We start from the raw sequence: 17,577 nt of genomic DNA, 5'->3' as shown, positions 1-17,577 counted from the left end.
TAGTCCGTGCTCCGCAGGCTGTTGCCGAGAGGGTCGGTAGCTGCAGGATTTTTTTGGCTAAATAACTCTTCCGAACCTGGGTCAGGCCCCTATAAGCTAAAAAATGGTTCCATTGCCGGGACTAGGATTTTCCTAAGGGGTGTCTGATGTTGGAATGCTAGAACTCTATAGAGAAAGAAATCAAATATTGAAGGGATCAAGAGCAGTAGTAGTTTAGGGTACATTGACACACAACCCAGAGGTTGACAATGACGAGCACGATTTAGCTACCAGTATTCAAAGGAGTAGGAAGTGAAGATATAGAACAATTTTGGTTCGTGGTAACGTTGGTATGGGACGCACAGAAAATTACAGATGATAATATCAGAAAAGGTACTTTAGTTAGCATGCTGCAGGACCGAGCGCTGACATGGTACATAAAGTACTCAAGCGATCACCCAACTGTGGGGACAACAGAGATCTAGACTGAACTAAAGAAAGAATTTAGCCGGCCGAAGTCAGAAACATAGTCGATCATAGGGTTCAATGAGATCGAAATGATGCCAGGTGAAACCCCATGGGAGCTTGATCAAAGACTAAAAAGTACCATCTGCGAGGCGAACATGACACTGTCGGATGCACAGCACTGCGCTTGGTTTGTGGCATCATTAACACCACATCTGAGGATGACTTTGTCACAACAAAAGATCTCAACTCAGGATGAAGCATTAGGGACAGCGATGAGATTGCACGAAACTCTGTTACAGGACCCCCGGTTGGGAATTCAGCAAATCCAAATGCAGATACAAAACTTGTGTTTAGGAATGAAGAAGTTAAAACAAGAATAGGCACCTCGCTCAAAAGTCCGGGAGGAAGTATGGTGTATAAAGTGCAGGAGCCAGGGGCATGATAAAGATCACTACCCGGTCTTTGCAAATTATGTGGCGACGGGGGGACCAACACCATTGTGACCAGAGGCACAGGAAGGGCCAAGCGCGACAACCCCGCTCTGGTGCGCAATCTGTTAGGTGGGAGGAAAGAATAACACAGATAACTGTCATCTACTGCCAAAATTCAATCAAACCCCCAAGCAACTCTTTTGCAACTTTTGCAGATTGTTGGGCCACGAGGAAAGAGATTGTCGCAGCTTTCAATTATTGATGGACCAGTCACCTACCTACAGAATGGAGACTGAGGCATGAGGTCAAGATCCAGCCGCGGTGATCGCGCACGGTGGGTTCCAGGGACGTGGACGAGGACAGGGCGGAATGGGGCTAGGAAGGGGTCGCGGGTAGCTAATCTGTTACAACTGCGAAGGACCAGGACATTACGCGCGAGATTGTACCAACCCAACTAGAATATCATGCACTTACTATGAGAAATGCGATCATGATCTGATAGATTTCCCTACACTAGTAGCACAAATTCGTGAAAAAAGGGCAGCGCAACCTACAACGACCCAAAATGTGCAAATGATGAGGTCCAAACCCTGCAATGAAGACCCCAAAGTAAACATGGTACTAGGAAGTGGCATGACCATAGGAGAAGATAAAGGGAATTTAAGTAAGGAAGACGCAGGGGTTGGCAAGGAGACATATCTAGAAGCTAGGGAGAGCTTCGCGAAGGTCTCTACCCCAGGTAGCAAGGATCCCTTGACGCTAACTACCTTTTTAGAGACAAGCATAAAATTGCTTCACGACAATGGGGCGGTTAAAGGCTTGCAAGAACTGATAAATAGGTGTGCGAGGACGTGAGAACCCAGCGTGGTCCGAAAATTAGGAAAACACGCAAGACGGATTGGGCGGGAGATGCAATTAACAGCACAGATTGGCGACTATGAGATGGATCAGATGATTCTGGATTTGGGCTCAGATTCAAATGTACTACCTGAACAAACTTGGGAACGCATGGGTAGGCCTACACTACAATGGTCTCCTATTCAATTGCAGATGGCGAACCAATAGAAGATCCTGCCCATGGGAAGGTTGCAAGGAATTACGGTAAATATAGAGGGCGCGAGCACCAGAACAGACTTTGAAGTAATAGAAATCATGGATGAAAGTAGCCCTTATCCTGTGTTTCTAGGAATAGACTGGGCCACAGACATGAATGGGGTTATTAATTTAAAGAAGCGGACAATGATATTTGAAAAGAAGTTGCTCCACGTAGTCATTCTGCTAGATTCGGCTGAAGGACCGCGCTACATTGAACCCGTGCGCAACGAAGAAAGTGACGATGAATTAGATTGTATCTACAAAATTTTTGTACAAAGGCAAGAATGGGTCAAGCCAACAAAGGAAAGGAGAATATCGCGGGGCTATGCAGAGTCTTGCACGAACGATTCAGATGAAGAAGACGAGCGGTGGCATAACAGGTTGAATGGAGTAACCACGTTACACTGCAATATGATGACTAAATCTCTATACTACGTTAGGGCCCAAGATAGCGAATTGCCAATGTATGATGGGTTAACAATGGTAGATGAATTCCTAACCAAGTTTGAAATCGCAGTACCAGAGCACCAACGGTTTGATCCGTTGAGATGGGCATTGTGTGCGACACCTGCGTGATGGTGGGGCACACATGAGGGAAGTTTCGAAGATTGGTGCATAATGCAGATAAGATTTTGGAAGTCGGAACTATGAATAGCGGAGAAGTACGATGGACGTGATGACCCGCACATGCACCTTACCATATGGATCAAATCCTACAGAGAGGAGCCTAAACCAGAGTGGATACACTTATTTTATCACACCCTCGATGTCATTCCCAGGAACTAGTATATAGAAACAAAGCTCCGACATGCCACAGATGAGTGGGATATCTTGCGCGAAGGGTTTTTTTCAACATTCCTCTTTGAAGATCAATGGATGGATACTGTGGATGATGCATTATAGCTTGTGAAGGCTGCCATTTTTAAATGTCGTTGGAACCAGAAGAAATCATACAGCCAGATTGGTCACAACAGTTGAGCCAAGCCTTGGAATGTTATAATTTGCAGGTAGAAGATGATGACGAAGACCCTAGAAACATCAATATTCCAGAATCAGAGGGGAGTCGCGAGGTACGCGAACCAACAATTGAAGATCCAGACATCACCACGTCGTTGAAAACAAAACAAGTAAATATCAGAACAGAGGAAGAGCTGAAGTATGCAATAGTTGAGGATTATTGTGACAATACCACGGTGGAAAAGGCCGAGTTGCTTTGAGAATATCGTGATTTATTTCCAACAAAAATCATGGAGTTAAAAGGGATCCTCGGTGACATGAGAATGATGAAGATAAATTTGAAGCTGGATGCAAAGCCAGTTAAACAGCAGCCTTACCAATTGAATCCAAAATAAAAAGCAAAAGTCTGCGAAGAATTGGACAAGATGCTTGCAGCAGGAATAATTAAACCAGTCGAGGAGTCCAATTGGGTAAGTCCTATGGTTGTGCAAGAGAAGAAGCAGAAGGATGAAATTCGCAACTGCGTAGATCTCAGGAAGCTCAATGATGCCTATGTTAACGACCCATTTCCAATGCCCTTTACGGATGAAGTACTAGAAAATGTGGGAGGACAGGAAGCCTACTCCTTCACGGACAGGTTCTCGGGGTACCACCAGATCAAGATCGCGCCAAAGGATAGGAGCAAAACAACTTGCGCCACTGAATGGGGTTACTTTCAATGTATGGTGATGCCCTTTGGACTGAAGAATGCGTTGGTGATATTCTCACGCATTGTGGTAGCTACATTCAAGGAATTTATACATAAGTTCTTAGAAGTATATCTTGATGATTGGACCGTATTTGGGCTGGTTAAGAAACATATCGCGAGCTTACGTTTAATGCTGGATACTTGCCAATGACACCAGATTGCGCTAAACCTAAAGAAGTGTACGTTCCTTGTCCCCTTCGGGAATCTGCTCAACCATGTGGTTTGTAAGTAAGGTCTAATGATGGATCCGTTGAAGATGGTTGTCATACTCAATTTGCAAGCGTCGCGAAGTGTCAAACAATTACGCACCATGCTAGGACACACTGGGTATTATCGGAAATTCATAAAAAGATACGCACAAATCACAGCGCCAATGGAACAGTTTCTCAAGAAGGATTCTACTTATTGTTGGAATGAGGAATGAAACAAAAGTCTCGAAAAGCTTAAGGAAAAGATGGAATCTACCCCGATATTGGTCTTCCCGAGATGGGATGTCGAATTTCACGTGCATGTCGATGCGTCATGTATCACGTTGGGTGCGGTACTTACTCAAGAAGGCGCAGAGGGAATTGATCACCCGATTGATTTCGCCAGTCGACGATTATCAAAAGCTGAGAAGAATTACTCCACTGCTGAGCGGGAGGGATTGGCGATGGTATACGTGCTTTAAAAATACTACCACTATCTGCTCGAAGGGAATTTCAAGATGTATACTGACCACTCTGCGCTAAAATACCTAGTGAATAAGCCTATGTTGGGGGGGGGCACATTTGTAGGTGGCTGCTGTTATTTCAAGAATATGACTTCGAAGTTGTCGTAAAGCTAGGATGTCTCAACACGGCCCAGATCATCTGTCCAAATTAAGAACGGCGAAGAGCCCACAAACTTAGAGGACGAACTCCCGGATGCATAGTTGTATGCCATGTGCATCACAGATGGCCATTTTGAGGACATAATCCACTTCTTGACCACAGGAACCACGCCACAAGGATATTCCGTTCAACAGAAGAAAGAATTGGTGATATGTGCAACAGACTTTACCGTTATTGCAGGACATCTCTACAAAATGGGCAACGACGAAATCTTACGCAGATATGTGCCTGAATTCGAGCACGGACAAATCTTGGCCGAAGCACATGGCGGGGTGGCTGGAGGACATTTTGCAGTCGTGCTACAACACAAAAAATTCTTCGCGCAGGACTATGGTGGCCAACTCTACATCAGGACTCGAAAGCATACTGTCAAGCCTGCGACGTCTGTCAATGGACCGGGAAACCATCGCAGAGGGATGAAATGCCACTCAAACCACAGATGACACTATAGTCATTCAATAAGTGGGCAATCAACTTCGTAGGACCTATCGCACCTCGAGGGAAGACGGGCATGCACTATATCATCACCGCGATAGAATATTTGACTAGGTGGGCAGAGGCACAGCCGGTTAAGGACTGCACGGCTGCTACAGCTGCGAAGTTTTTGTTTGAGAACGTGTTGACAAGGTTTGGATGTCCCAAAATTCTCATGAGTGACCAGGGTACGCACTTTCTAAATGAAACGATCAGCGCACTCACTGAGGAATTCTAGATATATCATCAACAGAGTATGCCATACCACCCGCAAGCGAATGGGACCGTGGAAGCATTCAACAAAATTTTGGAGACTGCGTTGACCAAGGTCTGTAATGTGCAATGAAACGACTGGGACTTGCACATCCCTGCTGTGCTATGGGCATACCAAACTACATGCAAGAAGTTGACGGGCCAGACACCTTTCCGGTTAGTCTATGGCAAGGAGGCCATCATGCCTATGAAATACATTGTCCCTAGTCTGCGAATAACAGCAATAACAGGCATGGCTAACCGCGGGGCTTTGGAGGAACGGCTCGTGCAACTAGAGGAACTGGAGGAGGACCATTTTTGGCTGGATTCCATCAGCAAGTACAGAAACAGCGAGAGAAAGCATGGCATGATCGCCATATCAAGGTGCGCACTTTCAAGGAAAATGATCTAGTATTACTATATGATAGCAAGTTCGAGAAATTCCCTGGAAAACTCTGAATGCATTGGTTGGGACCCTATGTCATCAAAGAAGTTACCAATGGGGGCGCGGTTCAGCTTTCCAAGCTCAATGGAGACCCCTTCCCGGGAAGAGTGAATGGCAGTCGCCTGAAGCTCTACACAGGTGGGTCGACCGCCTGACTAACCACCCGAAGGACAGTTTCACCGCTCCAACCAGTTGAAAGAGAGCGCGGGACGATAAATCAGTCTGGGGGAAATAGGCGTGATTGTTAGAATACGCGTAGATTTGGCCTATCACAAGGGCCGTGGTTGCGCAGAAAGGGTTGCGCTGATGCATTGATAAGAAAAGAGGTGACCATAGTGATGAGCCCCAAAAATGGGTAACTTGTTGGGCTCATTTTGCCTATTATTCTCAATTAATCCACCATTCTTCATATTTTATGTATGCTTTTGAGTATATTTATGTTAATTGAATGAATGAGGTTAGTCACTTGACCATGAAGTCTAATACGTGCTTAATTGCAGATTTTTGGACATATTTTGGACCAAGGTCAAGCATTTATGAGCCAGTTGACAGCCAAATATGAGGGAAAAAGGCTGAGGATTTGTAAGAAGGGTATTCCTGCACTAAATGGCCCCTTGCTTGAGTTCTCCACCATCAGCTCGGAGTTCAGCAGCCCACCGAAGATGATCCCCAAGGGCAGTTGAGCAGCTTTTGTGAAGTGGCTAATTACCTGCAGTTTTGAGCAGCCAAGCCCCTTGAGTTAAGGAGGGTTGTTGGAGGTCCTCGTGGTGATAAGTAGGAAGGCTTCCAGCCTTCGTATTTTAGCTCTTGAACAGTTTTATTTTCGCACTTTAGTGCTACTCTGCCTTTCAGCTCATTTTCGAGCTTTTGTTGTAAACCTTTTTGAGACATGGTTATTTTTTGAGTAATGGAGATCAGTTTCACTTTGTATCAGCTCTGAGCTTCTATTAGAAGGCTGTAGCTCTTGGGGTTGGGCCCAACCCAAGTGCCAGTACCTCCTTTTGTGTACTTTTATATGTTTTTGCTGCATTCCTAGAATAATTTATGCTACTTAGATTAACATATTTCTTTGTTATTTAGGTTGCTTTTGATGATTGAAATAGCTTTTCATGCTTCAAGTTGTTTTGATGGTTTGGTAAAGGAAAAGACCTACAAAAAGGCCACCAAGAAATCCTTGATCTCATCTCTCCCTCCTTGGGACCATGAGCTGAGACCAAGGCATACTTGCTGCCACAAAAACACTGTTTTGTCTTTCCATGCAATCGCAAGTGTTAGATTTTTAGTTAGGGAAGTTGATACTAGTTGTGATGACATGCTTAGATCTATTCTTGCTCATTTTTCATAGTTATCTTACATGATTTTCTTCCAATAAACTTCTATCCACCATGATTTCTGGTTTTTAGGTCAGAATAAGTTAAAGTAGATAGACCTCTAATGTTTTTAGTCTTTCTTTGAATAGTTTGGAGAAATAGTGTGAAAATCACCTGTAATCGATCCCTACCTATCCTTCCTTCCTCACATCACCTGCTCAAACCCCACATTCCGGATTCCTTCCCTTCATTCACCACACTCTGCCAGTTTGACCTAATTTCTTCATTTTTGTGCAACATTGGTCCCTCCATCCTTGAACAAATCCAACCATCTTCATCACTCCCTAGCCTCATTTAACAGGTACTAGACCTCTTCACAGCCTCATCCAACCTCCATTTCCACTTTCCCACTGGTTTTCTCCATCAACCCTCAAAAATCCTCTCTCGGCTCTTCCTGTAGAACATCCTGTAAAACCCCTGCAGACTTCATGTAGAAGATCACGTGGGCAGTTTCTCAAGATCTGATCGCTGTGAAACTCTCTGGAAGGGTGCTAGGGACCCCTTAGGCCCTCTTCTCACCTTCCCAACCTCTTGCAAGTGCCTGCTCCATTTCCTTTCACCAATCAACCTCTGCACAATCAAAAGCAGTTAAAGCACATGCATAACAATTCTGCAAAATTACTCAAAAATACAAAAATATGTTTTTCCCAAATTTTACTTCAGAAGTAGCTTAGACACCTACATTTTACCTTTCCAAGAATCAATGGCATCCATTTCAGCAACTTTCATCTCTTTTCTTTCACCAGTAGGATTAGTCGGTAAAACTAGGGTTTGCTAGGGTTTACATTTCCTTTCAGCTTTTAGTTTCTTTTTGCAAATAGATTAGCCTCCTTAGAGCTAGCTTTCATTAATCACAATTAAAAGCTTCTTCTTAGAGCTCATGGAAGTTGGCTTATGCTCCTCACGGACTTGTGCCAGCTGATCAAGTGATAGCCTGCGGCAAGAGCTAGTACTTGTGCATATAGCACCATCGCTTCCAAGTTTGTTACGAACTACCGGGTTGATAAAAGTAAAGAAGGGAGTGTTACAGGGAAAAGTGTCTACACAGAACTGCTTATCCCACTAAGGTGTGGTAGCTACCTTAGAAAAAAACAAAGTAAATCTACTTTTGTTTTTCCTTTATGAAATATAGATGAGAGAAGAACAAAGAAGACCAACCTTTGTCTTGCGCTTATCTCCTAGTTCGATTCCTCTCTCTCTTGATAGTCTTTCGCTACTTGCTCCCTTGTACGCCCAGCTTCACTGGAGTACCTGTAGGATCACAGTAGCATAACACTATACAAGAACATGGATCTATAATCATAAACAATCTAGGATCAGATGTAAATTGACCATACTAATGCATAAAACATAAATGACACAAGAGTATGGAGGAAAGAGCCAAGGGAGTTACAACCAGTTGTTCTGACCCAGCATCATCCTCTCAGCAAGTAAGCCCTTCTTCACCTCATACAAAGCTTAGATCACCCAACACTATGATGTTGTCTCAAGAAACCAACAGCAATTCCTTACAAGATGCAAAATTCTAGCCTCTGGATCTCTGGGATGAGGGATCCATATATAGATATCTGTAAGGGAGATGAGTCAGCTTGTGACTTGATTAGTGTCTTCCCTCTGATAGTTCTTGCTTCCACTTGGAGATTGATGATCTCTTACTCATCCTTGGTCGAATTCAGAGAGGCAAGTGTCACAGAAGAAGTTTCTGGAAGAGTCCATGCCTCTCCATCTTGCAGATTGACACTACCATTTGTCATTTATCGACCATCGCACCCCATAGAAGGGGTTTTTGAAATGCAACGCACCCACAGAGTGTACTTAGGTGAGATGCAACGCACTTTGCCTGTGGAGCAGCTGAAATGATCCTGTTTTGACCAGTTTTGAGCAGTTTTTCATGGAGAACTTCTGGGAGAAGTTGTAATCAGTTGACCTTGTTCCTTTAGGGGTTAGAACAACACTTTTAGGGACTTAGGAGCCCTTGGTTTATGGAAATTTCATGCTTGGGGTTGCAGTGCCCAAAAATGTCTATAACAGTTGCCCCCTAAAGCATGAGGTCGTTAATCTTTTGATGTCGGGTGAAATGCTTTATTATGAGGATCCGAAGTTCTTTCAAGCTGGGAGGAGACCTGTAATAAGATACAATACAACACATTATCTTCATAATATTTTCATGATCTAACTGAGGTGGGCATTCCCATGCTCAGCTTTATAAATTCATATTCATGTACATATGACAGACAATCGTCTGAGTGTAGACTGATGATTCTGGTAGATCCATCATCCCTTTGATTGGATGATTATCTGTGCAGCAATGATGTACATTTGATGTCTTTATTTCCCTGAATATATATCGCAGCCCGGATGGATGAAACTAGATCTGGGGTCTTCAATCTCGTTCGATCTTCACTCGAAGTACAAGTCTATCCATGTGAGAGATGTTCTGGAGTCGAACATGGAAAGACATGCCTGATTACCAGCCAATGATGTAAGCTATTAACAGGCGCGAGAGGAATCACCGATAATGATAATGACCCTCAAGGTACTGCAGTATAATTCACGTGGTGTGAATAAAGGACTTGGCGTCGAACACCACGCAAAATCTTTCGGTCGAAGGCCATTGAAGGAACCAGTCGACCGTTAGGGATCCTTCCCAATGTGCCCATAACATTGAGAGGGAAAACCGTTCATATGAACGTAATGGTGGTCCAAGGACCCTTGGATTATAATCTGTTCCTTGGACGAGACTATATTTATTGCATGGGAGCCATTGTCTCATCACTCTTTAGAGTAATGTGTTTTCCGCATGAAGGAAGAGTGGTCAAGCTCGTAGACCAACTTTCATTTCCCGGATCACACATAGCAAATAGTCATATACCATCCCTGAATGGTCTTTTCACACAAGGAATGTCTCATCAATCCCCAGTTCGTCCACCTGATGAGCGCGAGTGATTTGGGGGACATGACTGAAACCCAGGGGGCATGCACCCTGGTCTGCTTCGACAGGAAAACTTCGGGTATAGGGTAGGTTTCCGCGAGAGATATATGACTAGCCTGTACTCCCATCCATGATTGGAAAAGGGGGTTAGACTGGAACAAGATTCCCTCGTTAAAGTTCCATGCCTCTCCACCTCGCGGATTGACACTACCATTTGTCATTTCTCGCCCATCGCACCCCATAGAAGGGATTTTTGAAATGCAACACACCCATAGAGTGTACTTAGGTGAGATGCAACGTACTTTGCCTATGGAGCAGCTGAAATGATCCTGTTTTGACCAGTTTTGAGCAGTTTTTCATGGAGAACTTCTGGGAGAAGCTGTAATCAGTTGACCTTGTTCCTTTAGGTGTTAGAACAACACTTTTAGGGATTTAGGAGCCCTTGGTTTATGGACATTTCATGCTTGGGGTTGCAGTGCCCAAAAATGTCTATAACAAGGAGTACCAGGAGTTCCAGCATTATTGCTGAAATACTAGAGCCCACCATCTTTTTGGCACCGTTGCCAGGGACACGTCAAAGTATTTATGATTGTTGTTTTTCTTCTATTTTCTACTACAACCTTCCGCTCAGTAGTTTATTTTAGCAATCGTAGAGTAGTTGTTTCATTCTCATTCTGCAATTTTATTTCCACAAAAGTAGATTAGACATTTCCTGCTTTCTTATACTAGCATTTCAATTCTGCAAGCGTAGATTAGCATTTCCATTCTCCAATTTCAATTCCATAAGCGTAAATTAGCATTTCAATTCAACAATTTCAATTCTGCAAGCGTAGCTTAGCATTTCCTTTCTGCAATTTCATTTCAGCATCATATATTAGTCATTTCCTACTTTCATTTCAATTTTGCATTTTCATTTCAGCAAGATAGATTTTAGTTAGTTGCAGTTCAATCCATTTCAATTTTGCATGTACAAGCAGAAAAAGCAAAAATCAACCAAAGATATTTCATTTTCATGCCTCGTAGGAACAGAGACCATACAGGAAAATTCTTACCCAACACCCCCTCCACATCATTGAGTCACCATTCTCTCTTCTTCGGTGGCGATGATCCAAAAGAACCTATAGGTGAACCTCCAGAGATATACGAAAATCCTATAACAAGAAGAGCAAGAAAATGTTCCACTTGAGACCATGGCTGAACACATGAATGGTATAGGGAATGAGGAAAGAATAGAAGGTGCCTTTCCCATCCGAGAGATAAATGGGGACACAAAAATGAAAAACATAAGTCCCTCAGCCTTACCTCACTTCCATGGATTGACCACTGAAGACCCTGATACCTTCTTGTTTGAGTTTGTTGTCCTTTGTCGAACTTATGACTATGCAGAAGACGAGCAAAAGTTGAAACTCTTTCCCTCTACCCTCAAGCATGCAGCACTATGCTGGTTCATGGGCTTACCTGGAAACAATATCACAACTTGGGCTCAAATGCAGCAAGCCTTTAACAACAAATACCAGGACTATTGTAGGTCAAAGGAAACGAAGGGATAAATCTTTCGAATGACCATGGGAAGTGATGAGTCTCTAGAAAACTATGAAGAAAGTTTCCAACTTAGTTATAAAAGGTCCAGGTGCACACTTGACCCCGAATCTCTGAAGCTGGTTCTGCTCCGAGGAGTCTCTGAAGGCCTTCTAGATACCCTCCATTTGCTAGCTGGAGGAGACATCTACCAACTACCTTATGAGGACATAAAGACTGTGTTTAGAAACCATTCTAGAGCAGCCCGAAAAAGAGGTAGGGGGAATCCACTTTCAGCTAGTGCCACCTTTTCCAAACATGAGTTTACAAATTAGATGGAAGACCTTAAAAGTGAGGCGAGATAAACCATTTCCATGCAACTGGATACTTTCCGAATCCAACAGAAGAAAGAAGAAGCTGAGAGGGTTTTGACCATATTTTGTCTCAGATGCACAAGGAAGCATCCTAAGAACGAGTGTCCATTGCACTCAGTAGAGGTATGTTTCGTTTGTAAGGAATACCACCCTACAAACCCCTGCCCAACCTTACTCGGACTTAAAGCTGTGTACCAAGGGGCTGAAGGAGCCACTGAACCACTCTACTTCCTCAACCAAAGGAGGCCACATGGATCCAGACCTTACCAGCAGGGGATGCAAGGGACATCCCAAACATATTACAACCCCAACCAATCCACTCACATACCTTCTTGGGGTCCCCCCACTCATCCTTCCTGGTCCGCACCCCCTCCTTGGTCATATCCACCTCAATACCATACTCAACCTGCTGCTCATTCGTTTCATTCTCATGTTCAACCACAACCTCAGTGGAATGCACCACAACAGGGGTGGAGGCCCCAGTACAACTCTCCTCCCGCCATTTTTCCTCCACCACCTGCTCAACCACAACCATTACCTCCTGCTCCTCCGAGACAACCCCAGATGCCTGCTCAACCAAACCCGAACCCCAATAACAGACAAGCCTAGCAGGTATATACTGGAGAGACAACATGCCCTACCTATGCGGTGGAGATTCAGGAGATCAATCTATGGTCTAGGAAGGTCCTCCCAAATAGCCAACCTCCTCCTAAAGAGGATGAAGCAGAGGAACAGGAAAGTGAACCCAAAGCCATTCCACCCTTTCCTGAGAGACTAACTAGGAACACACAACCAAACCCAGAAGAAACTGAACTTCTGGGAGAACTTAAACAACTGTGTGTAAAAATACTTCTCCAGGCCATCAAAGATGTACCAATCTACAACAGATTGATCAAAGAGAAGTGTTTCAGGCACCCAGGCAGGTGCAAGAGAGATGCCCCAACTATCAATGTCATAGGATAACTATCTGACCTAATGTTGGGACAAGTAATCTGTCCAAAATATTTGGACCCTAGGAGTCTTGTAGTGGATGTCCACATCAATGGCACCATAATCCCCCACACCCTGATTGATCTAGGGGCTGCCATTAATGTGATGACCAGGGACACTATGCTCAAACTTAACCTTCAGGGTTCCCTGAGAAAGACCTCGACAGTACTGCAGTTAGCAGACCGCTCCACCGTGACTCCCGAAGGGATTGTGGAAGATGTCCTGGTCTCTGTTGATTCTTGGGAGTACCCTGCGGACTTTTTGGTCCTTCAACCAAAGGCAAAACTCACTGGATACCCCCTCATTTTGGGAAGGCCTTGGTTAGCTACTGCAGATGCTTACATCAGTTGTTGAGCTGGGAGCATGACCATTAAGAATGGGCCAATGTCCAAACAGATAGTCCCATATCCTCTTGCCCAACCTTTGCTCGAACATGACTTACCTCTCTGGTTGGAGGAGGAAGATGAGGATGAAGTCTACTCTGCACCTGTGTGCACCGTGGAAGCCACCAAGGGGGTCCTCAAACCGAGGATGACCTTATTGAGAATTTAATCCAAAATCCACCTCCCAGTGTGCTGCCATTAGAAGAGTTGGTAGGAGACACCCAAGCCAGTGCTTTAGGGGATCTCTGTGTGGTTGATCCGACCTCTTCCCGAGTTAAGAATGTGGAATTTGGCCCTGAAAGAACCTTGAAGATCAACTCATCCCTATCTCCCTCTCAAGAGAAGGAGCTGTGTAGCTTATTGAACTGCCATTTGGATGCTTTTGCTTGGAGCTATAAGGAGATGAAAGGAGTCCACCCTTCAGTCTGTACCCATCACATTTACATCAAAGAGGATTGTAAACCAATCAGGTAGCCTCAGAGGAGAATGAATCCAGCCCTTAAGGACATTGTTAAAGAAGAACTGCAAAAGTTGTTGGATGCAGGATTCATCTACCCCATCTCTGACAGCGAGTGGGTTTCTCCTCTGGTGCTTGTGCCCAAGAAAAATGGGAAGTGGAGAATCTGTATAGATTATCGAGAACTTAACAAAGCCACCAAGAATGACCATTTCGCTTTACCTTTCATAGATCAAGTGTTAGATGCACTGGCAGGGAAGAAGTTATTTTCTTTCCTAGATGGGTTTAGCGGGTATAATCAGATCCAAATTAGCCCAGAAGACCAAGATAAGACCACTTTCACTTGCCCATGGGGTACCTTTGACTACCGGTTCCTTCCCTTTGGGTTATGCAACGCTCCTGCCATTTTTCAGAGAGCAGTACTGAGCTGGTTCATGATTCGGTGGAAATATATATGGATGACTTTACTCCTTATGGGTCTAATTTCCAAGAAGCATTGACTAACATGGGAAAAGTTTTAACCAAGTGTATTGAGATGAACCTGTCCCTCAGTCCTGAAAAATGTGAGTTCCTGATATCTGAAGGGACCGTGCTAGGTCATACAATTTCTCAGCAAGGCTTACAGGTGGATCCCAACAAGATTGTTATCATCCAAAGGGTTCCACCTCCTCAAAAGGTAAGGGATGTTCAGAGTTTTTTAGGCTTAGCGGGATATTATTTTTATTAAAGATTTCAGTAAGCTAGCCTCTCCATTGTTTGGTATTTTGGGGAAAGATGTTGAGTTTATATGGACTGACAGCTGTCAAGAGGCTCTAGATGTGTTGAAGGATAAGCTGGCAACTACCCCAATCTTGAGAGGTCCACACTGGGCCCTACCTTTCCATATTCACACAGATGCCTCAAACAAAGCTATAGGATCAGCCTTAGGACAAGTTGAAGAGAAGCTACTGTATGCCATATATTTTGTCAGCAAAAACCTATCCAAGGCAGAATTAAACTATACCGTAACCAAGAAAGAGCTCCTAGTTGTAGTCCATTCCCTAAACAAGTTCAGACATTACATCACTGGTTATCAAACATTCGTACACACTGATCATGCTGCAATTAGGTATTTGATGAATAAACCTGATATAAATGCTCGTATCATTATATGGTTACTTTTATTGAAGCGATTTGATTTGACCATTATTGACAAGCTAGGTAAGGAAAATGTTGTTGATTTTTTGTCTAGACTAGATTTTCCTGTAGGAGAAGAAGGGGTGGTGGATGATCAACTGCTAGATGAACACCTATTTTCTATTTCAGTACTCTCGCCATGGTTTGTTGATATATCAAATTACTTGGTTTCAGCACAATTCCCGCCACACCTATCCTCAAAAGAGAAGAGCAAGATCATGAGGAAAAGCGCCCCATTCACTTGGATTGGGGGAAACCTATTCAAACTTGGCCCAGATAAGATTTTGAGGCGTTGTGTCAGGGAGGAGGAAGTTTTTGACATCCTCCTGACCTGTCATGATGGACCCTTTGGAGGCCACTTTGCAGCAAAGAGAACCACTTTCAAAATTCTACAGGCAGGCTACTATTGGCCCACTCTTCATCAAGATGTTAGAAGATACATCAGCCAATGTGACTTATGTCAAAGGATGGGAAAACCAACTCCAAGGGATGAAATGCCCCTCCAACCTCAGGTGACTTTCAAGCCATTTGAGAAGTGGGGCATGGACTTTGTGGGTCCTATCAACCCTCCTTCAAGACAAAAGTCTTACATCATTAGGTGCACAGACTACCTCACAAAGTGGGCAGAAACAAAGGCAATCAAAGCAGCAACAGAAGAAAAATTGGTTGAGTTTTTGAGGGAAAATATCTTCTATAAATGTGGCCACCCAAGAGAATTAGTCACAGATCAAGGAAGCCAGTTTACCTCTAACCTGATTGAATACCTGCTTTCTTATCACAAGATTAAGCACGGAACTTCCACCCCTTATCATCTGCAAGCAAATGGGCAAGTGGAAGTCACTAGCAGGGCTTTGGAAGAGATCTTGACTAAAGTGGTGAGCAGCAGCAGAAGGGAATGGGCAGATCGCTTGGTTGAGACCACTTGGGTATACAACACTACTTCAAAAACTACAACAAGTTTCACACCTTATGAGCTGGTCTACGGGAAGAAGGCTTTGTTGTCCATAGAATTTGAATACAACACATTGAGGTTGGCAGCTCAGCTAAACCTAGATCTCAGCCATGCACAACAGAAAATACTACTTCAGCTAAATGGACTAGATGAACAAAGAACACAGGCCCTCCTCCACTCAGAGGTAGTCCAACTTCAAAAAAAAATATGGCATGACCGACACCTTAAAGAGAAGCAATTTCAGCCAGGAGATTGGGCACTGTTATATGATTCAAGATACAAGGATTTCAAAGGGAATCTGAGGACAAAATGGTTGGGACCATATGCAGCGGAGAAATGTAATGACAATGGTTCAGTCCTTATCAGGACCATTGATGAAGAATCCATCACCATGCTCGTCAATGGGCATCGTTTAAAGATCTACAAGAAGCCCCTTTCTAAGCAGGAGTTCATTGAAACTCTGGATAAATCAGTGTTGGTAGTGGAGCAGGTCTCTGTCTCCACTCCATCCACATTCTGAGCACCAAAAAAAAAAGAGGAAAAAAACAGAAAAAGAATAAAAATATCCTTGGGTGAAAACCTCTTAGAGGCGCTCGAGGCAGACAATGAGGGTGAAAACCTCCTGGAGGTGCCCCAGCTGTCTCTCTCTCCCTCAAAAGAAAAACGCAGAAAAATAAACCTGACTTCTGTTGAACAATTTGCAGGTTGCAGGAAGGACAGTGCAAGTTAGGAGGATTGCATAAAACAAGGACAGAGGTCGGCACCAGGATACAAGCATCCCTCACAAACAATTCCTCCATGACCACTCCCCTTTCCTAAGATTTGATCTCATTCGGGCCAAGATTTCACCTTCTACAGGAAGTTTTGTGTCTTCTACAAGAAGTTTTGTGTCTTCTACATGAAGATCCTGTAGAACCCACAGACAAGCAAAATTGATCTCAGAAGAGAATCTGAAGGTTGGGAATCTGCCTATGAGAACTGCCAACACCCTTGTTTCCATCCATCACCATATGTCACCTTTTTTCATCTCTTTACACCTCCATTGCACTCATCTAGTTATTTGTTTCTGCACAGTCACACAAAAAAAACCTTGTTTTCCTCATACTGCCAGCAAGAACTTCTAGTGACAAATCAAGCAGTAGTGTCTCGCTCACCATACCTATCAATCTCCATCTGGACGCCTCATCAGCCAAACCCCTCCTCAGTAGTATATCCCTACTCATTCTAGCATTGCATTCCAAGAGGAGAAGCAGCTACAGGACATTCTACAGGAATCCTGTAGCAGTTGATCCCTCTGGAAGACATACTCTGGAGACAGGGACAGCCAAAAAAGAAATAGGATTTTGGAGGATTGGCGGTAGAAAAACAGTGGGAAAGTGGAAATGGAGGTTGGATGAGGCTGTGAAGAGGTCTAGGACCTAGTAAATAAGGCTAGGGAGCAATGAAGACGGTTGGATTTGTTCAAGGATGGAGGGACCAATGTTGCACAAAAATGAAGAAATTAGGTCAAACTAGCAGAGTGTGGTGAATGAAGGGAAGGAATCTGGAATCTGGGGTTGGAGCAGGTGGTGTGAGGAAGGAAGGATAGGTAGGGATGGATTATAGGTGATCTGCACACTATTTCTCCAAACTAATCAAAGAAAGACTAAAAGCATCAGATATCTATCTACTTTAACCTATTCTGACCTAAAAACCAGAAATCAT

This window comes from Pinus tabuliformis, chromosome 8, assembly GCF_031772625.1.
Source record: "Pinus tabuliformis cultivar Carrire ecotype Pingquan chromosome 8, CPIR1, whole genome shotgun sequence".
Classification (NCBI taxonomy): Eukaryota; Viridiplantae; Streptophyta; class Pinopsida; order Pinales; family Pinaceae; genus Pinus; species Pinus tabuliformis.
The sequence above is the reverse complement of the archived record's forward strand: the minus strand, read 5'-3'. Positions refer to the sequence as shown.